Source organism: Phascolarctos cinereus, unplaced genomic scaffold (genome assembly GCF_003287225.1).
Source record: "Phascolarctos cinereus isolate Bilbo 61053 unplaced genomic scaffold, phaCin_HiC Scaffold_1;HRSCAF=81, whole genome shotgun sequence".
Taxonomy (NCBI): domain Eukaryota; kingdom Metazoa; phylum Chordata; class Mammalia; order Diprotodontia; family Phascolarctidae; genus Phascolarctos; species Phascolarctos cinereus.
In genome coordinates this window covers 170,109,864-170,127,618 of record NW_027555514.1, presented here as the reverse complement: position 1 = coordinate 170,127,618, position 17,755 = coordinate 170,109,864, and the positions used below count along the sequence as shown (strand labels likewise).

Sequence of the window (17,755 nt, the reverse complement as noted above, 5' to 3'; positions counted from 1 at the left end):
ACAAAATTCCTTCTGATGAATGGTGGTTTGTTTTAGGGTTGGTCTTGGGTTTTGGGGAGGGCAATTTATGCTGTTTCAGTATTCTTCTGTACTCTAGGAAAAAAAAGTACGTGTCCAAATTGTAATTCACAGTAAGATTAAGATAGTGGAGGTTATGTTCTGATAACACTTAGGATAGTTATATACATATGTAAATGTATACATATCCACATGGACATACATACATGTGTATTGTGTATGTTTGTGTATGTACACACACACACACACACACACACAAGCCATTCCAAAAGCCTTAATGCAATTTTAAGCCAGAGCTTGAGGAAGAATTCAGGTGGGTGATATGAATTGAGAGCAGCTGCATTGAGTTAATGCTTGAAACCATTGAAATGGATGAGATTACCAAAGGTAATAGAGAATATAGGTATAAGTATATAGAGAGAAGAAAAATGGGAAGAGAACAGGTTAGTATGACATGTAAACTGATAAGTATATCAATACTAATTTACCCACAGAAATATCATTAACAACTCAGGATGAGAAAAGGCTTCTTATATGTAGTAGCACTTGAACTCAGCCTTGAGGAAAGATGGGGATTCTCAGAGGCAGAGATGAGTAGAAGGTGTTTCATTACAGGCATGAGGGAGACAGACCATGCAGCATCAGAGAGCTAGAAAATAGAATGCCAAGTTCTGGCCAGTTCAGCTGGAATACATAGTATGTAAAGGAGGATGATAGTAGATACTCCCAGAATGTCAGACCGCTGTCAGATAGTGAAGGATTTTAAATGAGAATGTTGAGAGGTTTGTCTTTTATCTTCAAGGCAATAGGAAACCACTAAAGATGCGGTTAACATACCAAGACGCATTCAGAATTTTTGTAAATAAGACTGTAAAATGCTTTTTGCTGGGATAAAGGAAGACAAATAGTTGACAGCTCATTTTTCAGTTTTATACTGCACCAATATAATAAAAATGACTGCATACACTGTGTGCTGAAACGAAACTGCAGATTTAATGCTATAGCAATCAGATTGACAAGTGGTCACTTTATATAAGGAGATGAAATAAAAATCCATTTGAAGGAACTCAAGGTCTTTCTGGGGAAATAAAGGGAAAAAAAGGAATGAAGGGGAAATATTATTAGCATATCTCAAACTCTTATAATGTACTGATCATTAGAAATGTTTGGTACTGTCAACAGAAAAGTAGATCAGTGGAATAAATTAGATAAGCAACGTCTGGAAGCGTTTGAATATAACTTCCTTGTTCGTTAAGCCCCCAAAGAAAAACTACTAGTAGGAGGAGTTTGGCAGAAATTGCTCTCTACCTATATACTAGTTACTTCCCCATAATGTACGAAAATGCTCAGGTCTACCCCATCCTTAGAAAACTTTCACTTGACCTTGCCATCCTTTCAAACTGTTGTCCTAGATCTCTTCCTTTTCATCGTCAGACTTCTATAAAGAGTCACTGTCCTCACTTCCTCCCTACCCAATCCTTTATAGTCTGTTTTCTGAATCCACTACTCACTAAAACTCTGCAAGGTCACCACTAGTCAGCTAGGTCTGTTGACCTATTAAATCTTTACAAGCTTTCTTCAGTCCCTCTCACTCCTTGTGCTTTCTCTACCTTTTGGTACTATTGACCTCACTCTCTTTCAAGACATATTATCTTCTCCCTTGGCTTCATGAAACATTACTTTCCTGATTCTCCTTTTGGTTGATGACTATTCTATGTCCTTTGTTGTATCATCATCCCACCTTCTACCCTGTAAGCATGCATTTTCCTCAGGCTTCTGTCCTGGGCCCTCTTTTTCTGTGGTGAATGGTGACTATCTCAATGCACATATGACTCCCAAATCTATATACCTAGGTTTAGTCTTTGTATCTTTGTTGTTGTTCAGTCTTTCAGTTGTATCCACTTCTGTGGAGTTTTCTTGGCAAAGACACTGGAGTGGTTTGCCATTTCCTCGTCCAGCTCATTTTAGAGATGAGGAAACTGAAGCAAACAGGGTCAAATGACTTGCCCAAGGTCACACATCTAGTAAGTGTCCGAGGCCAGATTTGAGCTCAGGAAGATGAGTGTTCCTGACTCCAGACCCCACATTGTATCCATTACACCACTAAGCGAGCCAGGTTTAATCTACCAGATCCTACCCATGCATCAGAACTGCCTCCTGGATATTCTGTGGGTATCCCAAACTCAACATGTCCAAAATGGAATTCATCTTTCCATAAAAACTACCCTTCCCTCAAACTTCCTTATTTTGGTTGAAGGTATCACCATCCTGCCAGTCCCCCAGGTTTATAATCTCAAGGTCATTCTTGACTTTTTTTCCCTTTCCATTCTTCCCATGCACAATCACTTGCAAGTCTTATTGATTTGTACCTTGACATTTTTTCATCTGTCCTCTTATTTCCACTCAGAGTCACTATCCCACCTCAGTCCCTCATCACCTCTGGCCTAGGTGATCAGAATAGTTTTCTAATTGCTGCCTTTCAGGGGCAGCTAGGTGGCACAGTGGATGGAACACCAGCCCTGAAGTCAGGAGGACCCAAGTTCAAATCCAGCCTCAGACACTTTGACACTTACTAGCTCTGTGACTCAGGGCAAGTCACTTAACCTTATTTGCCTGGCAAAAAGCAAACAAAAAACTAATTGCCATCTCTCTTCTCTGCAATCCATTTGCCACTCAGCTGCTAAAATAATATTCCCAAGGTACAAATCAGACCTTGTAATTTCCAAGATGAAAATCTTCAGTGGCTTCCTGTTGCCTCTAAGATAAAAGACAAACTCTTCAGCTTACTTATTTAAAATCCTTCACAATCTGACAATAGGGAAGAGAATAAGTATAGAGTGCCTACTATGTACCAGGCACTGTGCTAAACGCGCTTTGCAAATATTATTTCATTTGATTCTCACAACAACCCTGTCAGGTAGGCTATATTATTATCCCCATTTTGCAGTTGAGGAAATGGAGGCAAACAGGTTAAGTGACTTACCCAGGGTCACACAGCTATTACCAGGTGAGGCTGGATATGAACTCAAGACTTGCTGACTGCAGACCCAGTACTACCTCCACTGTGCTATCTAATTGCCTAAGACGCCACTTAATGTTTTTGCCTCAGACAATAAAAAGCACCCATGAAAACTTTTAAATTCACAAACATTAAATACCCACTAAGTGCAAACACTGTGGTAGGGCTATCTCTTGGCTCTCTGGTCATTTTTTCTGGCTGATCCCTATGCCTGAAACACTCTCCCTCCTCTCCAGCAACTAAATTTGACGTCTGCCTTTAAATTCCAACACCGATTAATTCTAGTGCCTTTCCTCTGTTAATTATTTCCCATTTATCTTGTGTATACCCTGCTTTGTGTATATTTGTTTGCACATTGTATCCCCCATTAGATTGTAAGGCTGGGACTGACTTTTGCCTCTCTATTTCCCCAGTGTTTAGTACAGTGCCTGGCACTTAATTAATGTCCATTGATTGATTGAACCTAATGCTCTAGCCTGAGAATCATCCAATTTATTAACTATCCCTCCTGTTCTCCAGAGGGCAGGGATGTGCATGTTTTTATCTTTACATTCCCAATGCCCAGCACAGTGCCTTGTAAAAAATAATTGTTTCCTAAATAATTGCTGAAATAGCAAGCTTTGTAAAATCTAGATGGCGACAGATAGATATAGAGGGATGGATGGATGGATGGATGGATGGATGGATGGATGGATGGATGGATGGAGTGATTGAGCTAGGTCTGTATCTACCTATGTTTTCCCCTAGCTTATACATATCACTGTTATATATTTTTCTCCAACTTAGACGTATCACTGTTGTTATTTGCCTGGTAAGTATGATAGCTATCAAGACCAAAAAAACTCATACACCAGCTACCCCCAGCAAGGTGAGCACAGGCTTTTGTAGGAGGAGGTCTGTTGACTTGTGTTGTAATGTAGTATGACTTCTAAGAGGTATTTCTCATTTAATTTTTAGTGGTAGACCAATTCTTATATATATATATGTATATATATATATATATGTATATATATATATATATATATATTTGTGTGTGTGTGTGCGTGTGTGTGTATGTATATATGTATAGATGCACACATATACATACACATATATGTATGCATGCATGCATGCATGTATGTATGTATCAATCTACAGGGCATAATGGCTAAAGAGCTATCCTCAGTGTAAGGAAGACCTGGTTTCAAACCCTACCTATGACATATGCTTTGTCACCCAAAGCAAATCACTTAATGTCTAACTTCCCAAGGCAACTCTAAGACTACAAGAAGCAGAACACTTGCAGAAATGCATTGCTGGAGAGAGTTTACTCTCCAGAGAGTCTCTCTACCGATGAAATCACACATTTGAACACCAACAAAAGATCAACCCTTATGTCTAAGAGGGGAAAAATAAGAGCCAACCACTTGTTTAAAATAAGAGATCATGTTCCTAAACCATCTGTTAAGATATTCTTTGGCTCACTTAGTTCCACATTATTATTTGAAGGAAAAAATTCGTTCTTCTGAAAAGAAAAAAAAAAGCCAGCATTTCAGAACACAAAGAATGGGTACCATTTAAACCTTACCAATGGAGTGGTGCACATAATGAACATGAAGGATTTTTTGAACTGCTAAATGCTGCTTGCTTCTCTCTATCCTCTACACATACTGCCTCCCTGTTGTTTCAGAATCTGGGCTACTGCAATATGACTTCCAGGCTTTTTATGTGAGTGAATCATCCTTTTAAAGAAATGGTCCTTGTTCGTTGATTGTGGATCACTGCAGCTATGTTATTGGAGAGAGCTTTGGACTAGGAGTCCAGGAGGCTGAATTCTAGTTTTTCCTTTCCCATCACCTAGTCCTATGACCTTCGTAAGTCACTTAACCTCTTCGAGACTCAGTTTTTTCCATCCTATAAAATGAGAATGCCTGCCCAAACTATCTCATAGGATTGTTGTAAAAATCAAAAAAGAGAAGTTATAAAACCCCTTTGCAAAACATGGAACAACACATAAATATGTATTTTTAACTCTTGAGACACTTACTGTGTGACCATAGATAACTTAACCAGTTTGCATCAGTTTCCTCAAATGTAAAATGGGGGTTGTAATAGCACTTATCTCACAGGATTGTTGTGAGGGTCAAATAAGAAAACATTCATAAAGCACTTAGCACACTGTGATGGCACATCATAGATACTTAATAAATGATTATTCCCTTCTTCTTGAGTTCTGCTATTTTCACTCTGTTGTAGAAGGTCACCTTTAAAATAACCAAGGTTCCAGTTTGGGGAGATCCCAGAGGTTTAAGGACGGGAGTGATGGCAACAATGGACCTTTATTTGAACTGAGTTGATAATTCAGCCAATGTAAATTCTAGTTGTATACAAGTAGAGCAACTACTTGAATAAAAGCTTTGGTGGAAGCCCTGTTCTGCTTTAAAGGATTGTATCTGCTTGGCTCTGTGTTGATTTACTGTTCCAGAACTCTGCCAGCAGAAATTGAGGCTGGTGGGAGCTGGAGTGAATGGTAATGAGCAGAGTTCAGAGTCATACAAAGCCTGGGCTGTGGCATAGAGGGTTACCCTCCTCCTACCCCTACCCTTCCCACTCATAGGCACAATGGTCGAAAACAACTACAGATAGGATATAATCTAGCTATTTTTGAGTCTATGGTAAGAGAATATTCTTAGTGCTGCAGCTTCTTACTTCAAAAGTCCAATATATCACTTAAGTCAGAATTATGAAGCTAGCGTGGTTTAATGTAAAGAGCACTGGATTGGAAGAAGAATTTGGTTAAGTCCTGTCTATCACTTACTAGCTGAGTGATTTTTGCCTGGTGTAGTAGATAAAAGCATTTTACTTGTCAGTCAGTCAACAAGTCAACAAACACTTTACATACACACACACACGTATGTATGTATATATGTACACATTGTATGTATTTATATAGGCATATATTTATATTATTTATGTTTATATAATATAAATATACATATACTATTATTTATACTATAAATATACATATATGTATATGTATATACATATATAAACATATGTATGTGTGCATATATCTATAGATATATCTAGACACATCTATTATGGATAGATAGATAGATAGATAGATAGATAGATAGATAGATAGATAGATAGATAGATAGATAGATGTGCATTATACCAAAATTTTCCAAGCAAAACTTGTAAATGATAATAGCTACCATTATATGGCACTCTTAGGTTTGCAGAGCACTTTACACATGTTGTATGTCTTTTGATCCTCACAATAATCCTGTGTGGCAAGTGCTATTATTCTTATTTTACAGATGAGGAAACTGAGGCTGAGGCATGTTAATTGACTTAACTGCATCACACAGCTAAGGCTGAAGTAGGCTTTGAATTCAAATCTACCTAACTCCAACTTGAGCACCCTTATCTATTGTACCACCTAGCTGCCTAAGGGAGTATCCATAGACTGGCAAATGGTTCAAGAAATTGTTACATGAATATGAAAGTGTGGGGTTAAAATCACCTCATCTTAACCAGATATAACAGGGGATTGGGTATGAACAAATATCTATGCATATTTGGCGGATTCAAATTCCCCTTGTGGAAGAAATTGGAGACCTTGTTTCTGAGAGAGTCATCATGAAGTACAATAGAAGTGTCTTGGATGGATTGTAGAACATGTATAGACATTTTGTAACTGGGTTATTTCTGTGAACCACTGGTGAACTTTGGTGGGCTTTGGAGACATTAAAAAAGAACTTGCAACCAGAGCCTTGGTCATTTTCTCTTCTCCTGCACTTTTGGTATTCTTTGTTGACAGTGTCCAGTAAGAGACAATGCTGTAGGGGAAGAAGCTTTAGGAACTCCCTACTAATGATTTCATGTGGCCTGTTAATACAAAGCTGTGTTCTTTGGCTTCCTCTGTATTTTTCTTTTCTTTCATTTTAGATGAAGGGATTGTAGACACCAACCTTGCGGGTTTCAAAAGTCAGGAAAGTGGCATCCCACCGTTCCATAACACTCCATTTTCCTTCTCTGACCTTTTCATTTGTTATTTCTATGCCTAGAATATTTTCCTTACTCATCTCTGCCTCCTGGATTCCCTGGCTTCTTTAAGATTCAACTCAAATCTCTTTTTTGCAGGTGGTCTTTTCTGCTCTCCTTTCCCCCTTCCCATATTACCTCCCACATACTCTGTATATATCTTGAATGTACATAATTATTAACATGCCATTTTTTCCATTAGAATATAAGCTCCTTGAGGGAAAGAACCCTGTTTTTTACTTTTGTTGCATACCCATTAGGCAGTCAACAGTGACCAGGGATGGACTGTCATAGACTGGCCAGTTTGGCTGAAACGTAGACTACATGAAGGGAAGTAATGTTCAATCCACCTGAAAATGTAGACTGGCACCAGAGTATAAAGGCCTCACAATACCAAATAGAAGCACTGTGCTGTAACCCACAGGCAAGTCACCATTGAAGCTTCCTGACTCTGTTCTTGGACAAGTCACCTCTCTCAACCTCAATTTTCTCATTTTAAAATGGGGGAGAATGGACTGGATGGTCTCTAAAGGCAACAACATTTGTGATTCCTATTTTAAGAATCCATGATTTCATCTCTGTGTCTTTTCACTGGCTGTCTCGCATACCTAGAATGCTCTCCCAACTCACCTCTGCCTCATGGCTTCCTTTAAGACTCAGGTCAAATCCAATTTTACAAGAGGCCTTTGCTAGTCACTCCACTCCTGCTGCTAATACCTTCCCGATAGGATACACCCCCCTCTCCATTTATATTGTATATATCTTATATGTCCATAGTTGCTTATGTGTTGTTCCCCCCCCCCATTTGAATGGGAGTTTCTTGAGGGCAGGTTTTTGACTTAGGGGGGGAGGGTTTGTAGTTCATTTTTAATTTCACGATAATAAAAAATTTAAGGCTGGTCTAGCCAGATTTGTGGAAAGAAAAGGGAAGTGAAATGTAAAAGAAATTGCAGGTAAGTGAAGCACAAAGATTATAGGATATGAAAGCATTCAGGAGTGCTCTCCCCAGCTACAGAGAAATAGTTTAGTGTTTAAGACAAAAAACTAAACCAAAAATCTTGTGAGAGTTGTCCATGATAAACAATGGTGATCTGCCATCTGGTCTTGACATCGTGGAATCTGAAGTGCTCCATGGCTTCCATGATATTCATGCCTTCTTTCACCTGGCCAAAGACCACATGCTTACCATCCAACCAATCAGTTGTAGTGTGATAAGATGAAAAACAGGGAGCCATTTGTGTGGGGCCCAGCACTTGCCATGGACCGTGTACTTCAGAGTGAAATTCTCATCATGAAAGTTTTCTGCTCTTTGGAACCTTTCCTGTGAAGAGCTTGGCACAGAGGCTCCTTATTAGCAATGTCTAATAGGATTAGCAGAAGGGGGATGGGGGGGTCAGGAGGGACAATGTGAAGTCAAGGACTCTTGGTGGCCCCATATGCAAAGCCTTTTGATTTACTTGGTATGCCCAGGGCATAGTACAGTCCCTGCATAGAGTAAGTACTTAATAGATGTTTAACAGATTAATTGATTAATTGATCTGTGAAAGTACTTCCTGTACCCACAAAGATCACAGCTTCTTTTTCCTCAGTAGCTGGTTTCCTTGAGTTATTGTGGCTGAAAAAATTGATTACTTGGTGGCCATTCTTCTAATATCAATCCCTTCTGACTTGTGATTAGGCCAGTCTCTAGTTGCAAAACAACCCATCTATCACTGGCACCTTATTCAAACCATTTCCAGATTGATAGAACCTGCCAAAGCTTAAACTCTGGCCTCCCATTTTGTCACCCACATCGCCCTCTTACTAGATTTTAGTGGAGGTCTTTGATTCTAAGAATGGAAGAGGGAGCCCTCAGCTGTCATACCCTTGGCATGGCCTTATTTTTAAGTAGCACTCAGGACTAATGAGTAGGTTCTCCAATCTTAATGTGTAACTTTGAACCGCATGATTAAGGTTAGATTCACAGAAGCATAATTATCAAATGTCATCTGGTTTGTATACAAGGCTTTGGAATTTTTTTCTGGGCTGTTTCATTTGCCACTACCTCAGCTAAGAAAGCTGTAACCAAGGAAACCTAAGGACTATGAAATAGCATATTCTAAACTTGGATTGTATCTCTAGAAAAGTCATTGTAGGATCTTAATGCTATAAGTGATTTCTAAAGATGACATTGTCCAATGCCCTGCTTTGCATAAAGCATTCCAATAGGTAGGTATCAATCCTGTCACTAAAGATTTTCCAAGGGGAGGAAAATGTAATATAAATTGGCTTGTTCAATAACATACAGTGTGTCCCAAGAATCTTAAGGTAGTTTAAAGCAATTTAAATGATTAAAACTTTAAACTGCACTAAGACTTTTGGGACACTTTGTATCCCCCGTAAGTCAGACCAAGAAAAATAACACACTTCTTGTAGCACTTTAAGGTTTGAAAAATCCTTTTCTTCTGAGGCGGGCTGTACAACGCATGCTTATCCACACTTTAAGGAAATAGGCTTAGAGAGGTTATGACTTCCCTATGGTCACATAGCTAGCAAATATCCAAGTTCGGATTTTAACCTGAGATATGCTGACTATAGGACCAGTGTTCATTTACCCCATACTGCTTTTCAGTATTTTTACTTTTGGGAAGCCAAGGGAAAACCTTGTAGTACAGCCAAAAGAACACTGATTTGCCATCAGAAGACCTGGGTACAAATCTTGGCTCATACTCACTACCTGGACAACCTTGGACCAGCCACTTGGTTTCTCTGAACCTCAGTGTCCTCATCTCTAAAATGAGGGGGGTTGGACTAGATGATCTCTTAGGTCCTTTCTAGCTCTGTCTCTTATGATCAGACGATTTTCCTTATATTTGGCCCAAACCTTCTTTCTGCAATTTTGCTATGAAGAAACAAATCACGATGCCCTAAATTTCTGTAGTGCTTTTTCCTCCTCCCCAAAATTGTCACATATATTATGTCACTTGATCCTCATGATCACACCTTGGGCAAGCCACTTAACCTCTCTCTGCCTCAGTTTCTTCATCTGTAAAATAAGGAAGTTGGACTTGGTAGCTTCTGTGTTCCCTTCCAATTCTAAAAATCTGTGATCTATGATTTATGACACTGTGATAATATAAGGCAAGCATTAATCATATATTACCCATTCAATTAAATTATAGTCCATAATGGCAGTTTTGGAATCAAAGCAGATTTCACAAAAGAAAGGGAGGCCAACAATACATAAAGCCATGGGCTGTTATTATAGTCTGTTGCAACTCAATCAAGGGAAAACTCAAGGCCTAAAATAAGAACATCAGGTTATTGAGGGGGGAGGAGGGACAGAAAGAGAGGTGAAAACTGGAAGGGCAAGAACAAAAAAAAGCTGCACCTTGAGAGGTCACCAGAACCTTGGGTTTAGTAATCTTCAGACTCTAGCAGGAGGAAGAGGACCTAGCATACCCAGGATCTACCAATCTCTCATCACTCTTCCTCTTTGATGTGAAAGATGCCCATGGGCTTTATTGAGGGGTGGGGGGACTTGAGTTTTCACTCAGGCAAGTTTGATAAGTTTCCCATCTTTAAAGTCATACACAAAGGGAGACCGGGGATTGGCCAACAAGACACATGGAATGGATTTTTTCCAGGAAAAAAACCAACAACAAGTAATGTGTGCTGGTCCAAAGCACAGGTAACCTACCATCAGTATTCAGAAAAGTTTCCCAAAAGAAAAATTTTTTTTGTTATCACATGTCACAATTATTGCAAAGTATATACACATTGTATAGACTTAGTTAAATCTAGAAAGTTTAAGTCCAAGGTCACACAATTAATAAGTAATTATATATTATTATATATTTATATAATTATATAGAATAATGTTTATATGATATATAATTATAATCATTACATAAATTATATGTCATTATTATATAAAAATATAATTAATAGGTAAGCTGGAACTTAAACCCAGCTTTTTATATTCCAACGTCACTATGCTGGTCACGGCTCCCCCCCCCCCAGTGTCACCCACACAATTCTTTGCAATCTTCTTCAAAATTAAGTATTCTTTCGATTCCTTTACCTTTTCTTTATGGGGTTCTGAAAACCCAGCCTTTTACCCTATACTTCTGTGGCTTTACTTTTGGATGCCAAGTTCAATGTGAGTTCAGAAAGGAAGTAATGTCATTTTCCGAACCTCCCTCTCTTTTTTGCAGTTGTGGGGCTATTGCTGTTGCTGTTTGTCCTTCCTTCTCCAAAACGATCACGGCATATGGAAGGTGATGCAATGACTTGCAAAAGAATCAGATTTAAGTGAGGTAGGGCTGTGCAAAGTCACCAGCCTCACTTTCTCCTCCAGACCCTTCTGGATCCAGTGGCAAGATATAGATCAGGATGACTGGCCATGGCTCTGTATGCACTGGGAGACCTTGCCTTTTTTAGGCTGAGGTGGACTACTATCGTTGGGCAATATGGTATATATTCTCTGAACTAACTGATATGTTGGTTAATTTTGTTTAACAGCTTCCCTCCTCCCCTTTCTTATTGTTTTACCACAGGGAAGGGCTCTCTGAGTAGGAGGAAAGGTTAGATATATCTAGAAATGAAGGTGATGTAAAAACAAAAGTTTTTTTTTACTTAAAAATAAGACCAAAGTATTGGGAGGGTTAAACTATAAAAAAGAAACATCATTTTCTTTTTTCTTATTTTAAAATTTTTTCTTGATCTTTTGTTTTTGGTTCACCTACCCTTCCCAATGTATCCCGGTCCCCTTCACAGTGAGCCGAGCCATACTTTACTTTAAAAAAAAAAAAGGAACAAAAAAAGTAGAAAAAAATAGTTCAGTAAAACTAACACACATTTTGAAAAAAGGATTGACATTCTATCCAGTATCCCACATTCGTAACCCCCCACTTCTGGAAAGAAGGGTGTGGAAGAAAATGCCTCCTTATAAGTCTTCTTTGGGGCCACGCTTGGCCATTAGAGACTCTTAGCATTCAATTTTTAATATTTTGTTCATGTAGTTCTTTCCATTTCCATTGTTGTGGTCATTCTGTATGTTGTTTCCCCAGTTCTGCCTACTTCACTTTGCATTGTAAGGTCATAGATTTAGGGGCATTCGTGGCCATGAAGTCCACCGCTCCCCCCCCCCCACTTTATAAATGAGGAAACTGAGACAAAGAGAGGATAAACGTCTTGCGCAGGGTCACAGAGATAGTAAATGTCTGCAGCTGGATTTGAACCCAGGGCTTCCTGTCTCTGTAGTTTGTATAAACAGTCTTTCCATGCTTCACTGTTTTCAACATACTCGTCGCTTCTCACAGTACAGTAATGTTTCATTACAGTCTTTCGCCACAACTGGTTTAGCCATTCTCCAATGGATGGGCGTTCACTTTGAAAAATTTCATTTTCTAACCCTCATACATTGATATAAATTTCAGCTGGACGGAGGGAGCAGGGCAGAGTAGAAACAACATTGGAGCTGGGGGTTAAAAGACCTGGGTTTCAGTCTCACCTCTGCTGTTTAGTAACTGTGCGACTTTGGGCAAGTCATTTAATCCCTCTGAGCCTCAGTTTCCCCATTCGTAAACATGAGAGGGTTGGACTTAGATGATCTTTAGGGTCTTTAGGATCCCTTCCATTTCTAAAGGGCAGCATTAATAATACTGAGATCAAGGATGCCCGTTTGAATCCCCTTTTTCTTCGTCTGCCTAGTCTGCAAAACATGTTTTGTCACACTTCTATCTCCTGAGCTCCTGGACTCTATAATCTCTTTTTCAAAGACTTTGTGCCTGCCGCAGGCACCTCTACCCCCAGCTCCATCCTCTCCTCCTCCTCCTCCTCCTCCTCTTCCTCCACATTTCTCCCAGTTACCCCTAAAACCCGGTTAGTGGAATCTGCATCCTCTGATTGCCTTGAACGGGTCCCGGGCAGCCCGACTGGGCATGCTCAGTAGCCCGGCAGGTTTGAGAGGCGGGTCTGAAGCTCTGCCTGATCCAGCGGCTGCTTTAGGGAGGGAGGGAGGGAGAGGGGCTGTTCGCTGCAGAGGCGGCCGCTGAGCATTCCTGGCGCAGCCCCGCAGGTGTGCCCGCAGCCGCCGCGCTGCCCGATAAGCCTCCCGCGGGCGTGTGCGGGACGGACTCGGGAGCCCCTCCATGCAGCCGGCCGGAGGGCTCGGGAACCAGCCGGCTGGCCCCTGCTATGGCTGGGGGAGAAGAGACTGAGGCTGCAGCGGCAGGTGAGTCCCTAAATGAGCAGACTGGAGAGCTCGGGGTGAGCCGACAGCTCCTGGGAAGGGAGGGGAAGGGGGTGTCAGAGAGCTTAGCCCCCTCCATTCACCCCGAGCTCGGGGACCCGCCGCCGCCGCCGCCGCCGCCGCCGCCGCTGCTGCTGCTGCTGCCGCCGCCGCAAGCTCTCACTGCCCCAGTCGGGGCTCTGTGGGATACCTGCTGCAGATGAAGATGAGGTACTGATCAGTGAGCACCAATCTCCTCCTTCAGAAAGGGCAAACGGGTTCTGATTTTGTCATTTGCGCAGGCTGCCCCTTTGGGCTCAGGTGTTACCCGTGGCAGGATACATTCCAGAGAGGCACGATGCAAGTTGTGTAGGAACTACTTTTGCAGATTTAAGTGTATGTCTTGCCCTGAGGATAGAGCCCTATAAGAAAATCCGTTCCGTTATTCCAGAGCAAATCTGTAGTCACAGATCTCTTGCCTACTACCCTCTTTCAGTCTGTCCTTTTGAATGGTCTAGTTGGATTCTTTTGGCCCCCTGCCATCATCATTCATAAAAAGATTTTTTTTTTTTGCCATTCCAGAACATAGGAAGAACAAGCAGCATTCTCTATTCTTCCTGGCTCCAGAAATGAACCAACTTTGAGACTGAAAAACAGGCAGAAGAGCTGTAGCTCACAGACTCCATAAAACAATTTCTTTCCCTCTACTCTCCTGCCCTAAGAAACACACACACACACACACACACACACACACACACACACACACACACACACAGAGCCTTCTTATAAAGGGAGAGATCATAGATTTAGAGCTGCAGAGGTTACCCACTCAATCCCTTCTCCACTTAATTTTATAGTTAAGGAAACTGAAGACCGGAGAGGTTGAATGACTGGAAGTAACACGAAGCATTTGAACCCAGGACCTCTCCCTCAGACACCAGTGCTTCTTTCACTGTACAATGGTAATACATTACCTTCCAGTACTTTTATTTTCGTTAAAAAAAAAAAAACAAACCAACTTCTGTTACACAAAGTTTTCTTTCATGTAGTGTAATTATTTATAGTAGTCTGTGGTCTGTCTGTTGGGTCTGTTTTTGAAAATTATGGAACCATCCTTATGTCTGCCACTTAATGTAAGTGGCAGAGAAATAAAAAGAATTATAATAGAGTTTTCAGAAAAAATATTTGGGCAAAGGTGATTAGATTTCTACAAGCTTTACCTAATATAGTAAATATATATGCAATTATTTGCCAAAATAGATTGTGAGATGAGAAAACTATTAGCATTCTCAGAATGGGAATTTGGAGTCTCCAGTGTTTCCAAATTCCCACCATCATAATGTACTTCACCATGTATTTTGCTGAAGAATGGGATAAACCATTACTTAACTTATAGCTCCTATTTATTTTTACATAAGACCGGTCTGATAAAATATTTGTCTAGACTTGTGAAAATATGTAAGAAGTTTTGTCCAAATCCCGGGGGCATTTGGATTCTTTCAGCGGATGCTAATCCAGGTGAGCAGAAATTCTAGATTAAATCATATGGCCTAGAGTGAACCTGAGTGACAAGGTACCCTTTAGCTAAATTATTTTCATTATAAATAAACATTGTTGTTTAGTTGAAAACCAAATGTGAAGTTAGGACATATTTAAAATGATCCTTCTAACTTAGCTTAGAAAAGTTTCGATACCATACACAAACAGTGGGCTGGTGGCTACAATAATGAGAGTTCAACCTTCTGAAAGACAGAATGAAGTGAGCCAGATTGCATTTCATTTCCTACTCCCACCCCCAATCCTTTTTCTTCCAATCCCAGAGCCCTGTTTTAAATTGATTTAGCCCCTGGGGTATGCCTGGGAACTGAGACAGGCTTCTGATAAGCATTGTGTTTCTGAGAGGGCCAAGCGAGTCCAACTCAACCTTCCATCATCCATATTTAGGAGGTCCTTGACATATCAGGCCAGTTCTGAGGCCAGCCTGTAGGCTTGAGTCCTTTCCTGGGCAAGCCTGGGCTGGTGCTGGGTGGAAGTCTAGTGGTGAGCTTCCATGCCATCTGAAGTAGCCCGGTAGCTCCTCAGTCTTCCTGGAGTCTTTCGCATTAGACATGACTCAGAATTGGTTTATTCTCTGTGGGACTGTTGTAGGTTCCAACAGATGCCCTGGGTTTGGCATGATTTACACTTAGACAACCTGAAACAAGAATCAGAACTGAACTGGACTCTGAGGTTTTTTGTTTTGTTTTTTATTTGGTTTGTTTTTTGGTGAAGATAATGTGGTAGAGGAGGCAGCTGGGGGGCAAAGTGGATAGAGTGCTGGGCCTAGAATCAGGAAGACTCATGTTCCTGAGTTCAAATTGGCCTCAGACACTTACTTAGCTGTATGACCCTGGGTAAGTCACTTAACCCGGTTTGCCTCAGTTTTCTCATCTGTAAAATGAGCTGGAGAAGGAAATGGCAAACAAGAAAACCCCAAATGGGGTCACAAAGAGTTGGACATGACTGAAATGACTCAACACCCACAACAAATATGGTAGAGAAAAGTTAAGACCTAAGACTATAAAAGGTTTACATAAGAGGCAAAAACCCAGTCTTAAATCTAAGAAATGGGTTCAAGTCCCATCCCTAATACCAGATGGGTGATACTGGACAAATCACTTAGTCTCTCAGTGTTCTAGACAACTCTTTAAAATTATAAATTTCTTTTTTCTTCTTTGTTTCTTTCTTTTCTTCCTTTTTTTAAATTTTGGAGGTAATTAGAGTTAAATGACTTGCCCAGGGCCACACAGCTAATAAGTGTCTGAGGGCACATTTGAACTCAGGTCCTCCTGACTCCAGGGCCAGTGTAAAACTATACATTTTGAAGAAGATACCGACTTGCATTGGGAGAGAGATCTTCCACACCCAGGAGTTCTTATTAATGAAATCACAGATATAATCCCATCCTATATTAAATGACAGGTACACTCAAGAGAAACTAAAATTTTATGTCTTTAATCTTAACGGTCTTCCTTAACCTAATACTTTCAGACTACTTCTCTGTTTCATCAGTTTGGGTGAAACAAAAATGTTTTATGGAAATTCTGGTCTATAGTTCTTATTGCCAGGTCCCTCTTCCAGGAATCTATTTCCGTTTATTCCATCTACCCAACTACTGAATTTATCATTACATTTAAATAGTCTGATATTAAGACCTTATTGGTAAAAGTCTAAAAAAAGCAGGAGGGCAGGAAAGTGTCTTCTGTGCTTGGACTGTAGAGCCTTAGGTGAGGAATCTTTCTGGCCCACGGAAATTCCCTGGGGAAAAACCACAGGTAGACAGTTCATTTGAGAACATTATTTGACAGACTTAAGAAAAACAGAAAGACTGTACACTCTGCCAAGTGAGGGTGAGTGTCTTCTTTGTGGATGACTTTAGAATTCCTGGAACTGGGAACAAGACAACATCCAGGAGTAGACTGAGATCTCCTGATGGTAGGACAGGGCCTTGAATTAGGTGGAGACAGAGCTGCCTTAGTCATAGTCATCCTGTTTTTCTCCTAATCTCTTGGTTTCACCTTGAAGTTGTGGAATGATACCATTTTGCATTGTGGATTTGTAATTGCTGTGATTTAAATTCATTTTTTCATGACTCGGCAATCAGAAGCCATTTTAATTAACTTTATATAGACTTGTATTTGGGGCTGGGATCCATACCCAATTTTCTGCCTCAGTGTACATTTCCCCAAGTCAAACTAGAATATTCTCACAGAATGGCAAAATCTTAGAACAAGAAGAGACCTTTGGGGAAATCTTGTCTCAGTCCTTGATTTTTACAGATGAGGAAATTAGGACCTTGAAAGGTGTGGGATATGCCCAAAGATAATCAAGACCAGTACTCAGGCTTCTGACTCAGTCCAATGTCTTTTCTAAGCACACCATGCTACTTCTGATTACCTTTCACAAAAACACAAAGAAAATAAGCCTTGCTATCATTTAAACTGTAGAACAAAATGAGACCCTCTAAAATGTCATAGTGAATGCACCCAATATTTGTCTGTGCTACGAAATTTGATTAAAATTTTCTTCCCTGCAAATATCACTGAAGGAATTATGGATGCAGTTATAAAAAAAATCATTACCTTTAGTTTAAAACACATGTGACCTATTTACTTGATTGAGCTCTATTCTTTATTGTTGATAGTTAAAGGCCAAAGAAGATCTAGGTCATTAGTCATCATCAGCAACAAATTTGACAAACATATATTAAGTATCTATCATGTGCAAAGCACTGTTCTAGGAGCTAAGGATACAAAGACAAAAATGCAACAGTCCCTGCTTATTTACAGATATGGAAACTGAGTCGTAAAGAAATTAAGACTTGCCCCTGATAACATAAGGAGTGAATTGGTAGGGCCAAGTTACTTTATCTCTTTAGAGCTCAGTTTCCTTATCTGTAAAACGGAGATAGTGATAGCACCTGCCTCCCAGCGTCA

At 40.2% G+C, this 17,755-nt stretch overlaps 1 protein-coding gene across 2 annotated transcripts in view; it reads left to right on the top strand.

The window, feature by feature from the left end:
• The first annotated feature begins 13,074 nt into the window (after nucleotides 1–13,074).
• BMAL2 (basic helix-loop-helix ARNT like 2) overlaps nucleotides 13,075–17,755 on the top strand; it is a 91,739-nt gene continuing 87,058 nt past the window's right edge. For both annotated transcript variants that reach the window (XM_020965114.2, XM_020965111.2), the window contains exon 1: nucleotides 13,075–13,283. The gene's annotated coding sequence lies outside the window, so the exon portion shown is untranslated. The remainder of the gene's footprint in view (nucleotides 13,284–17,755) is intronic.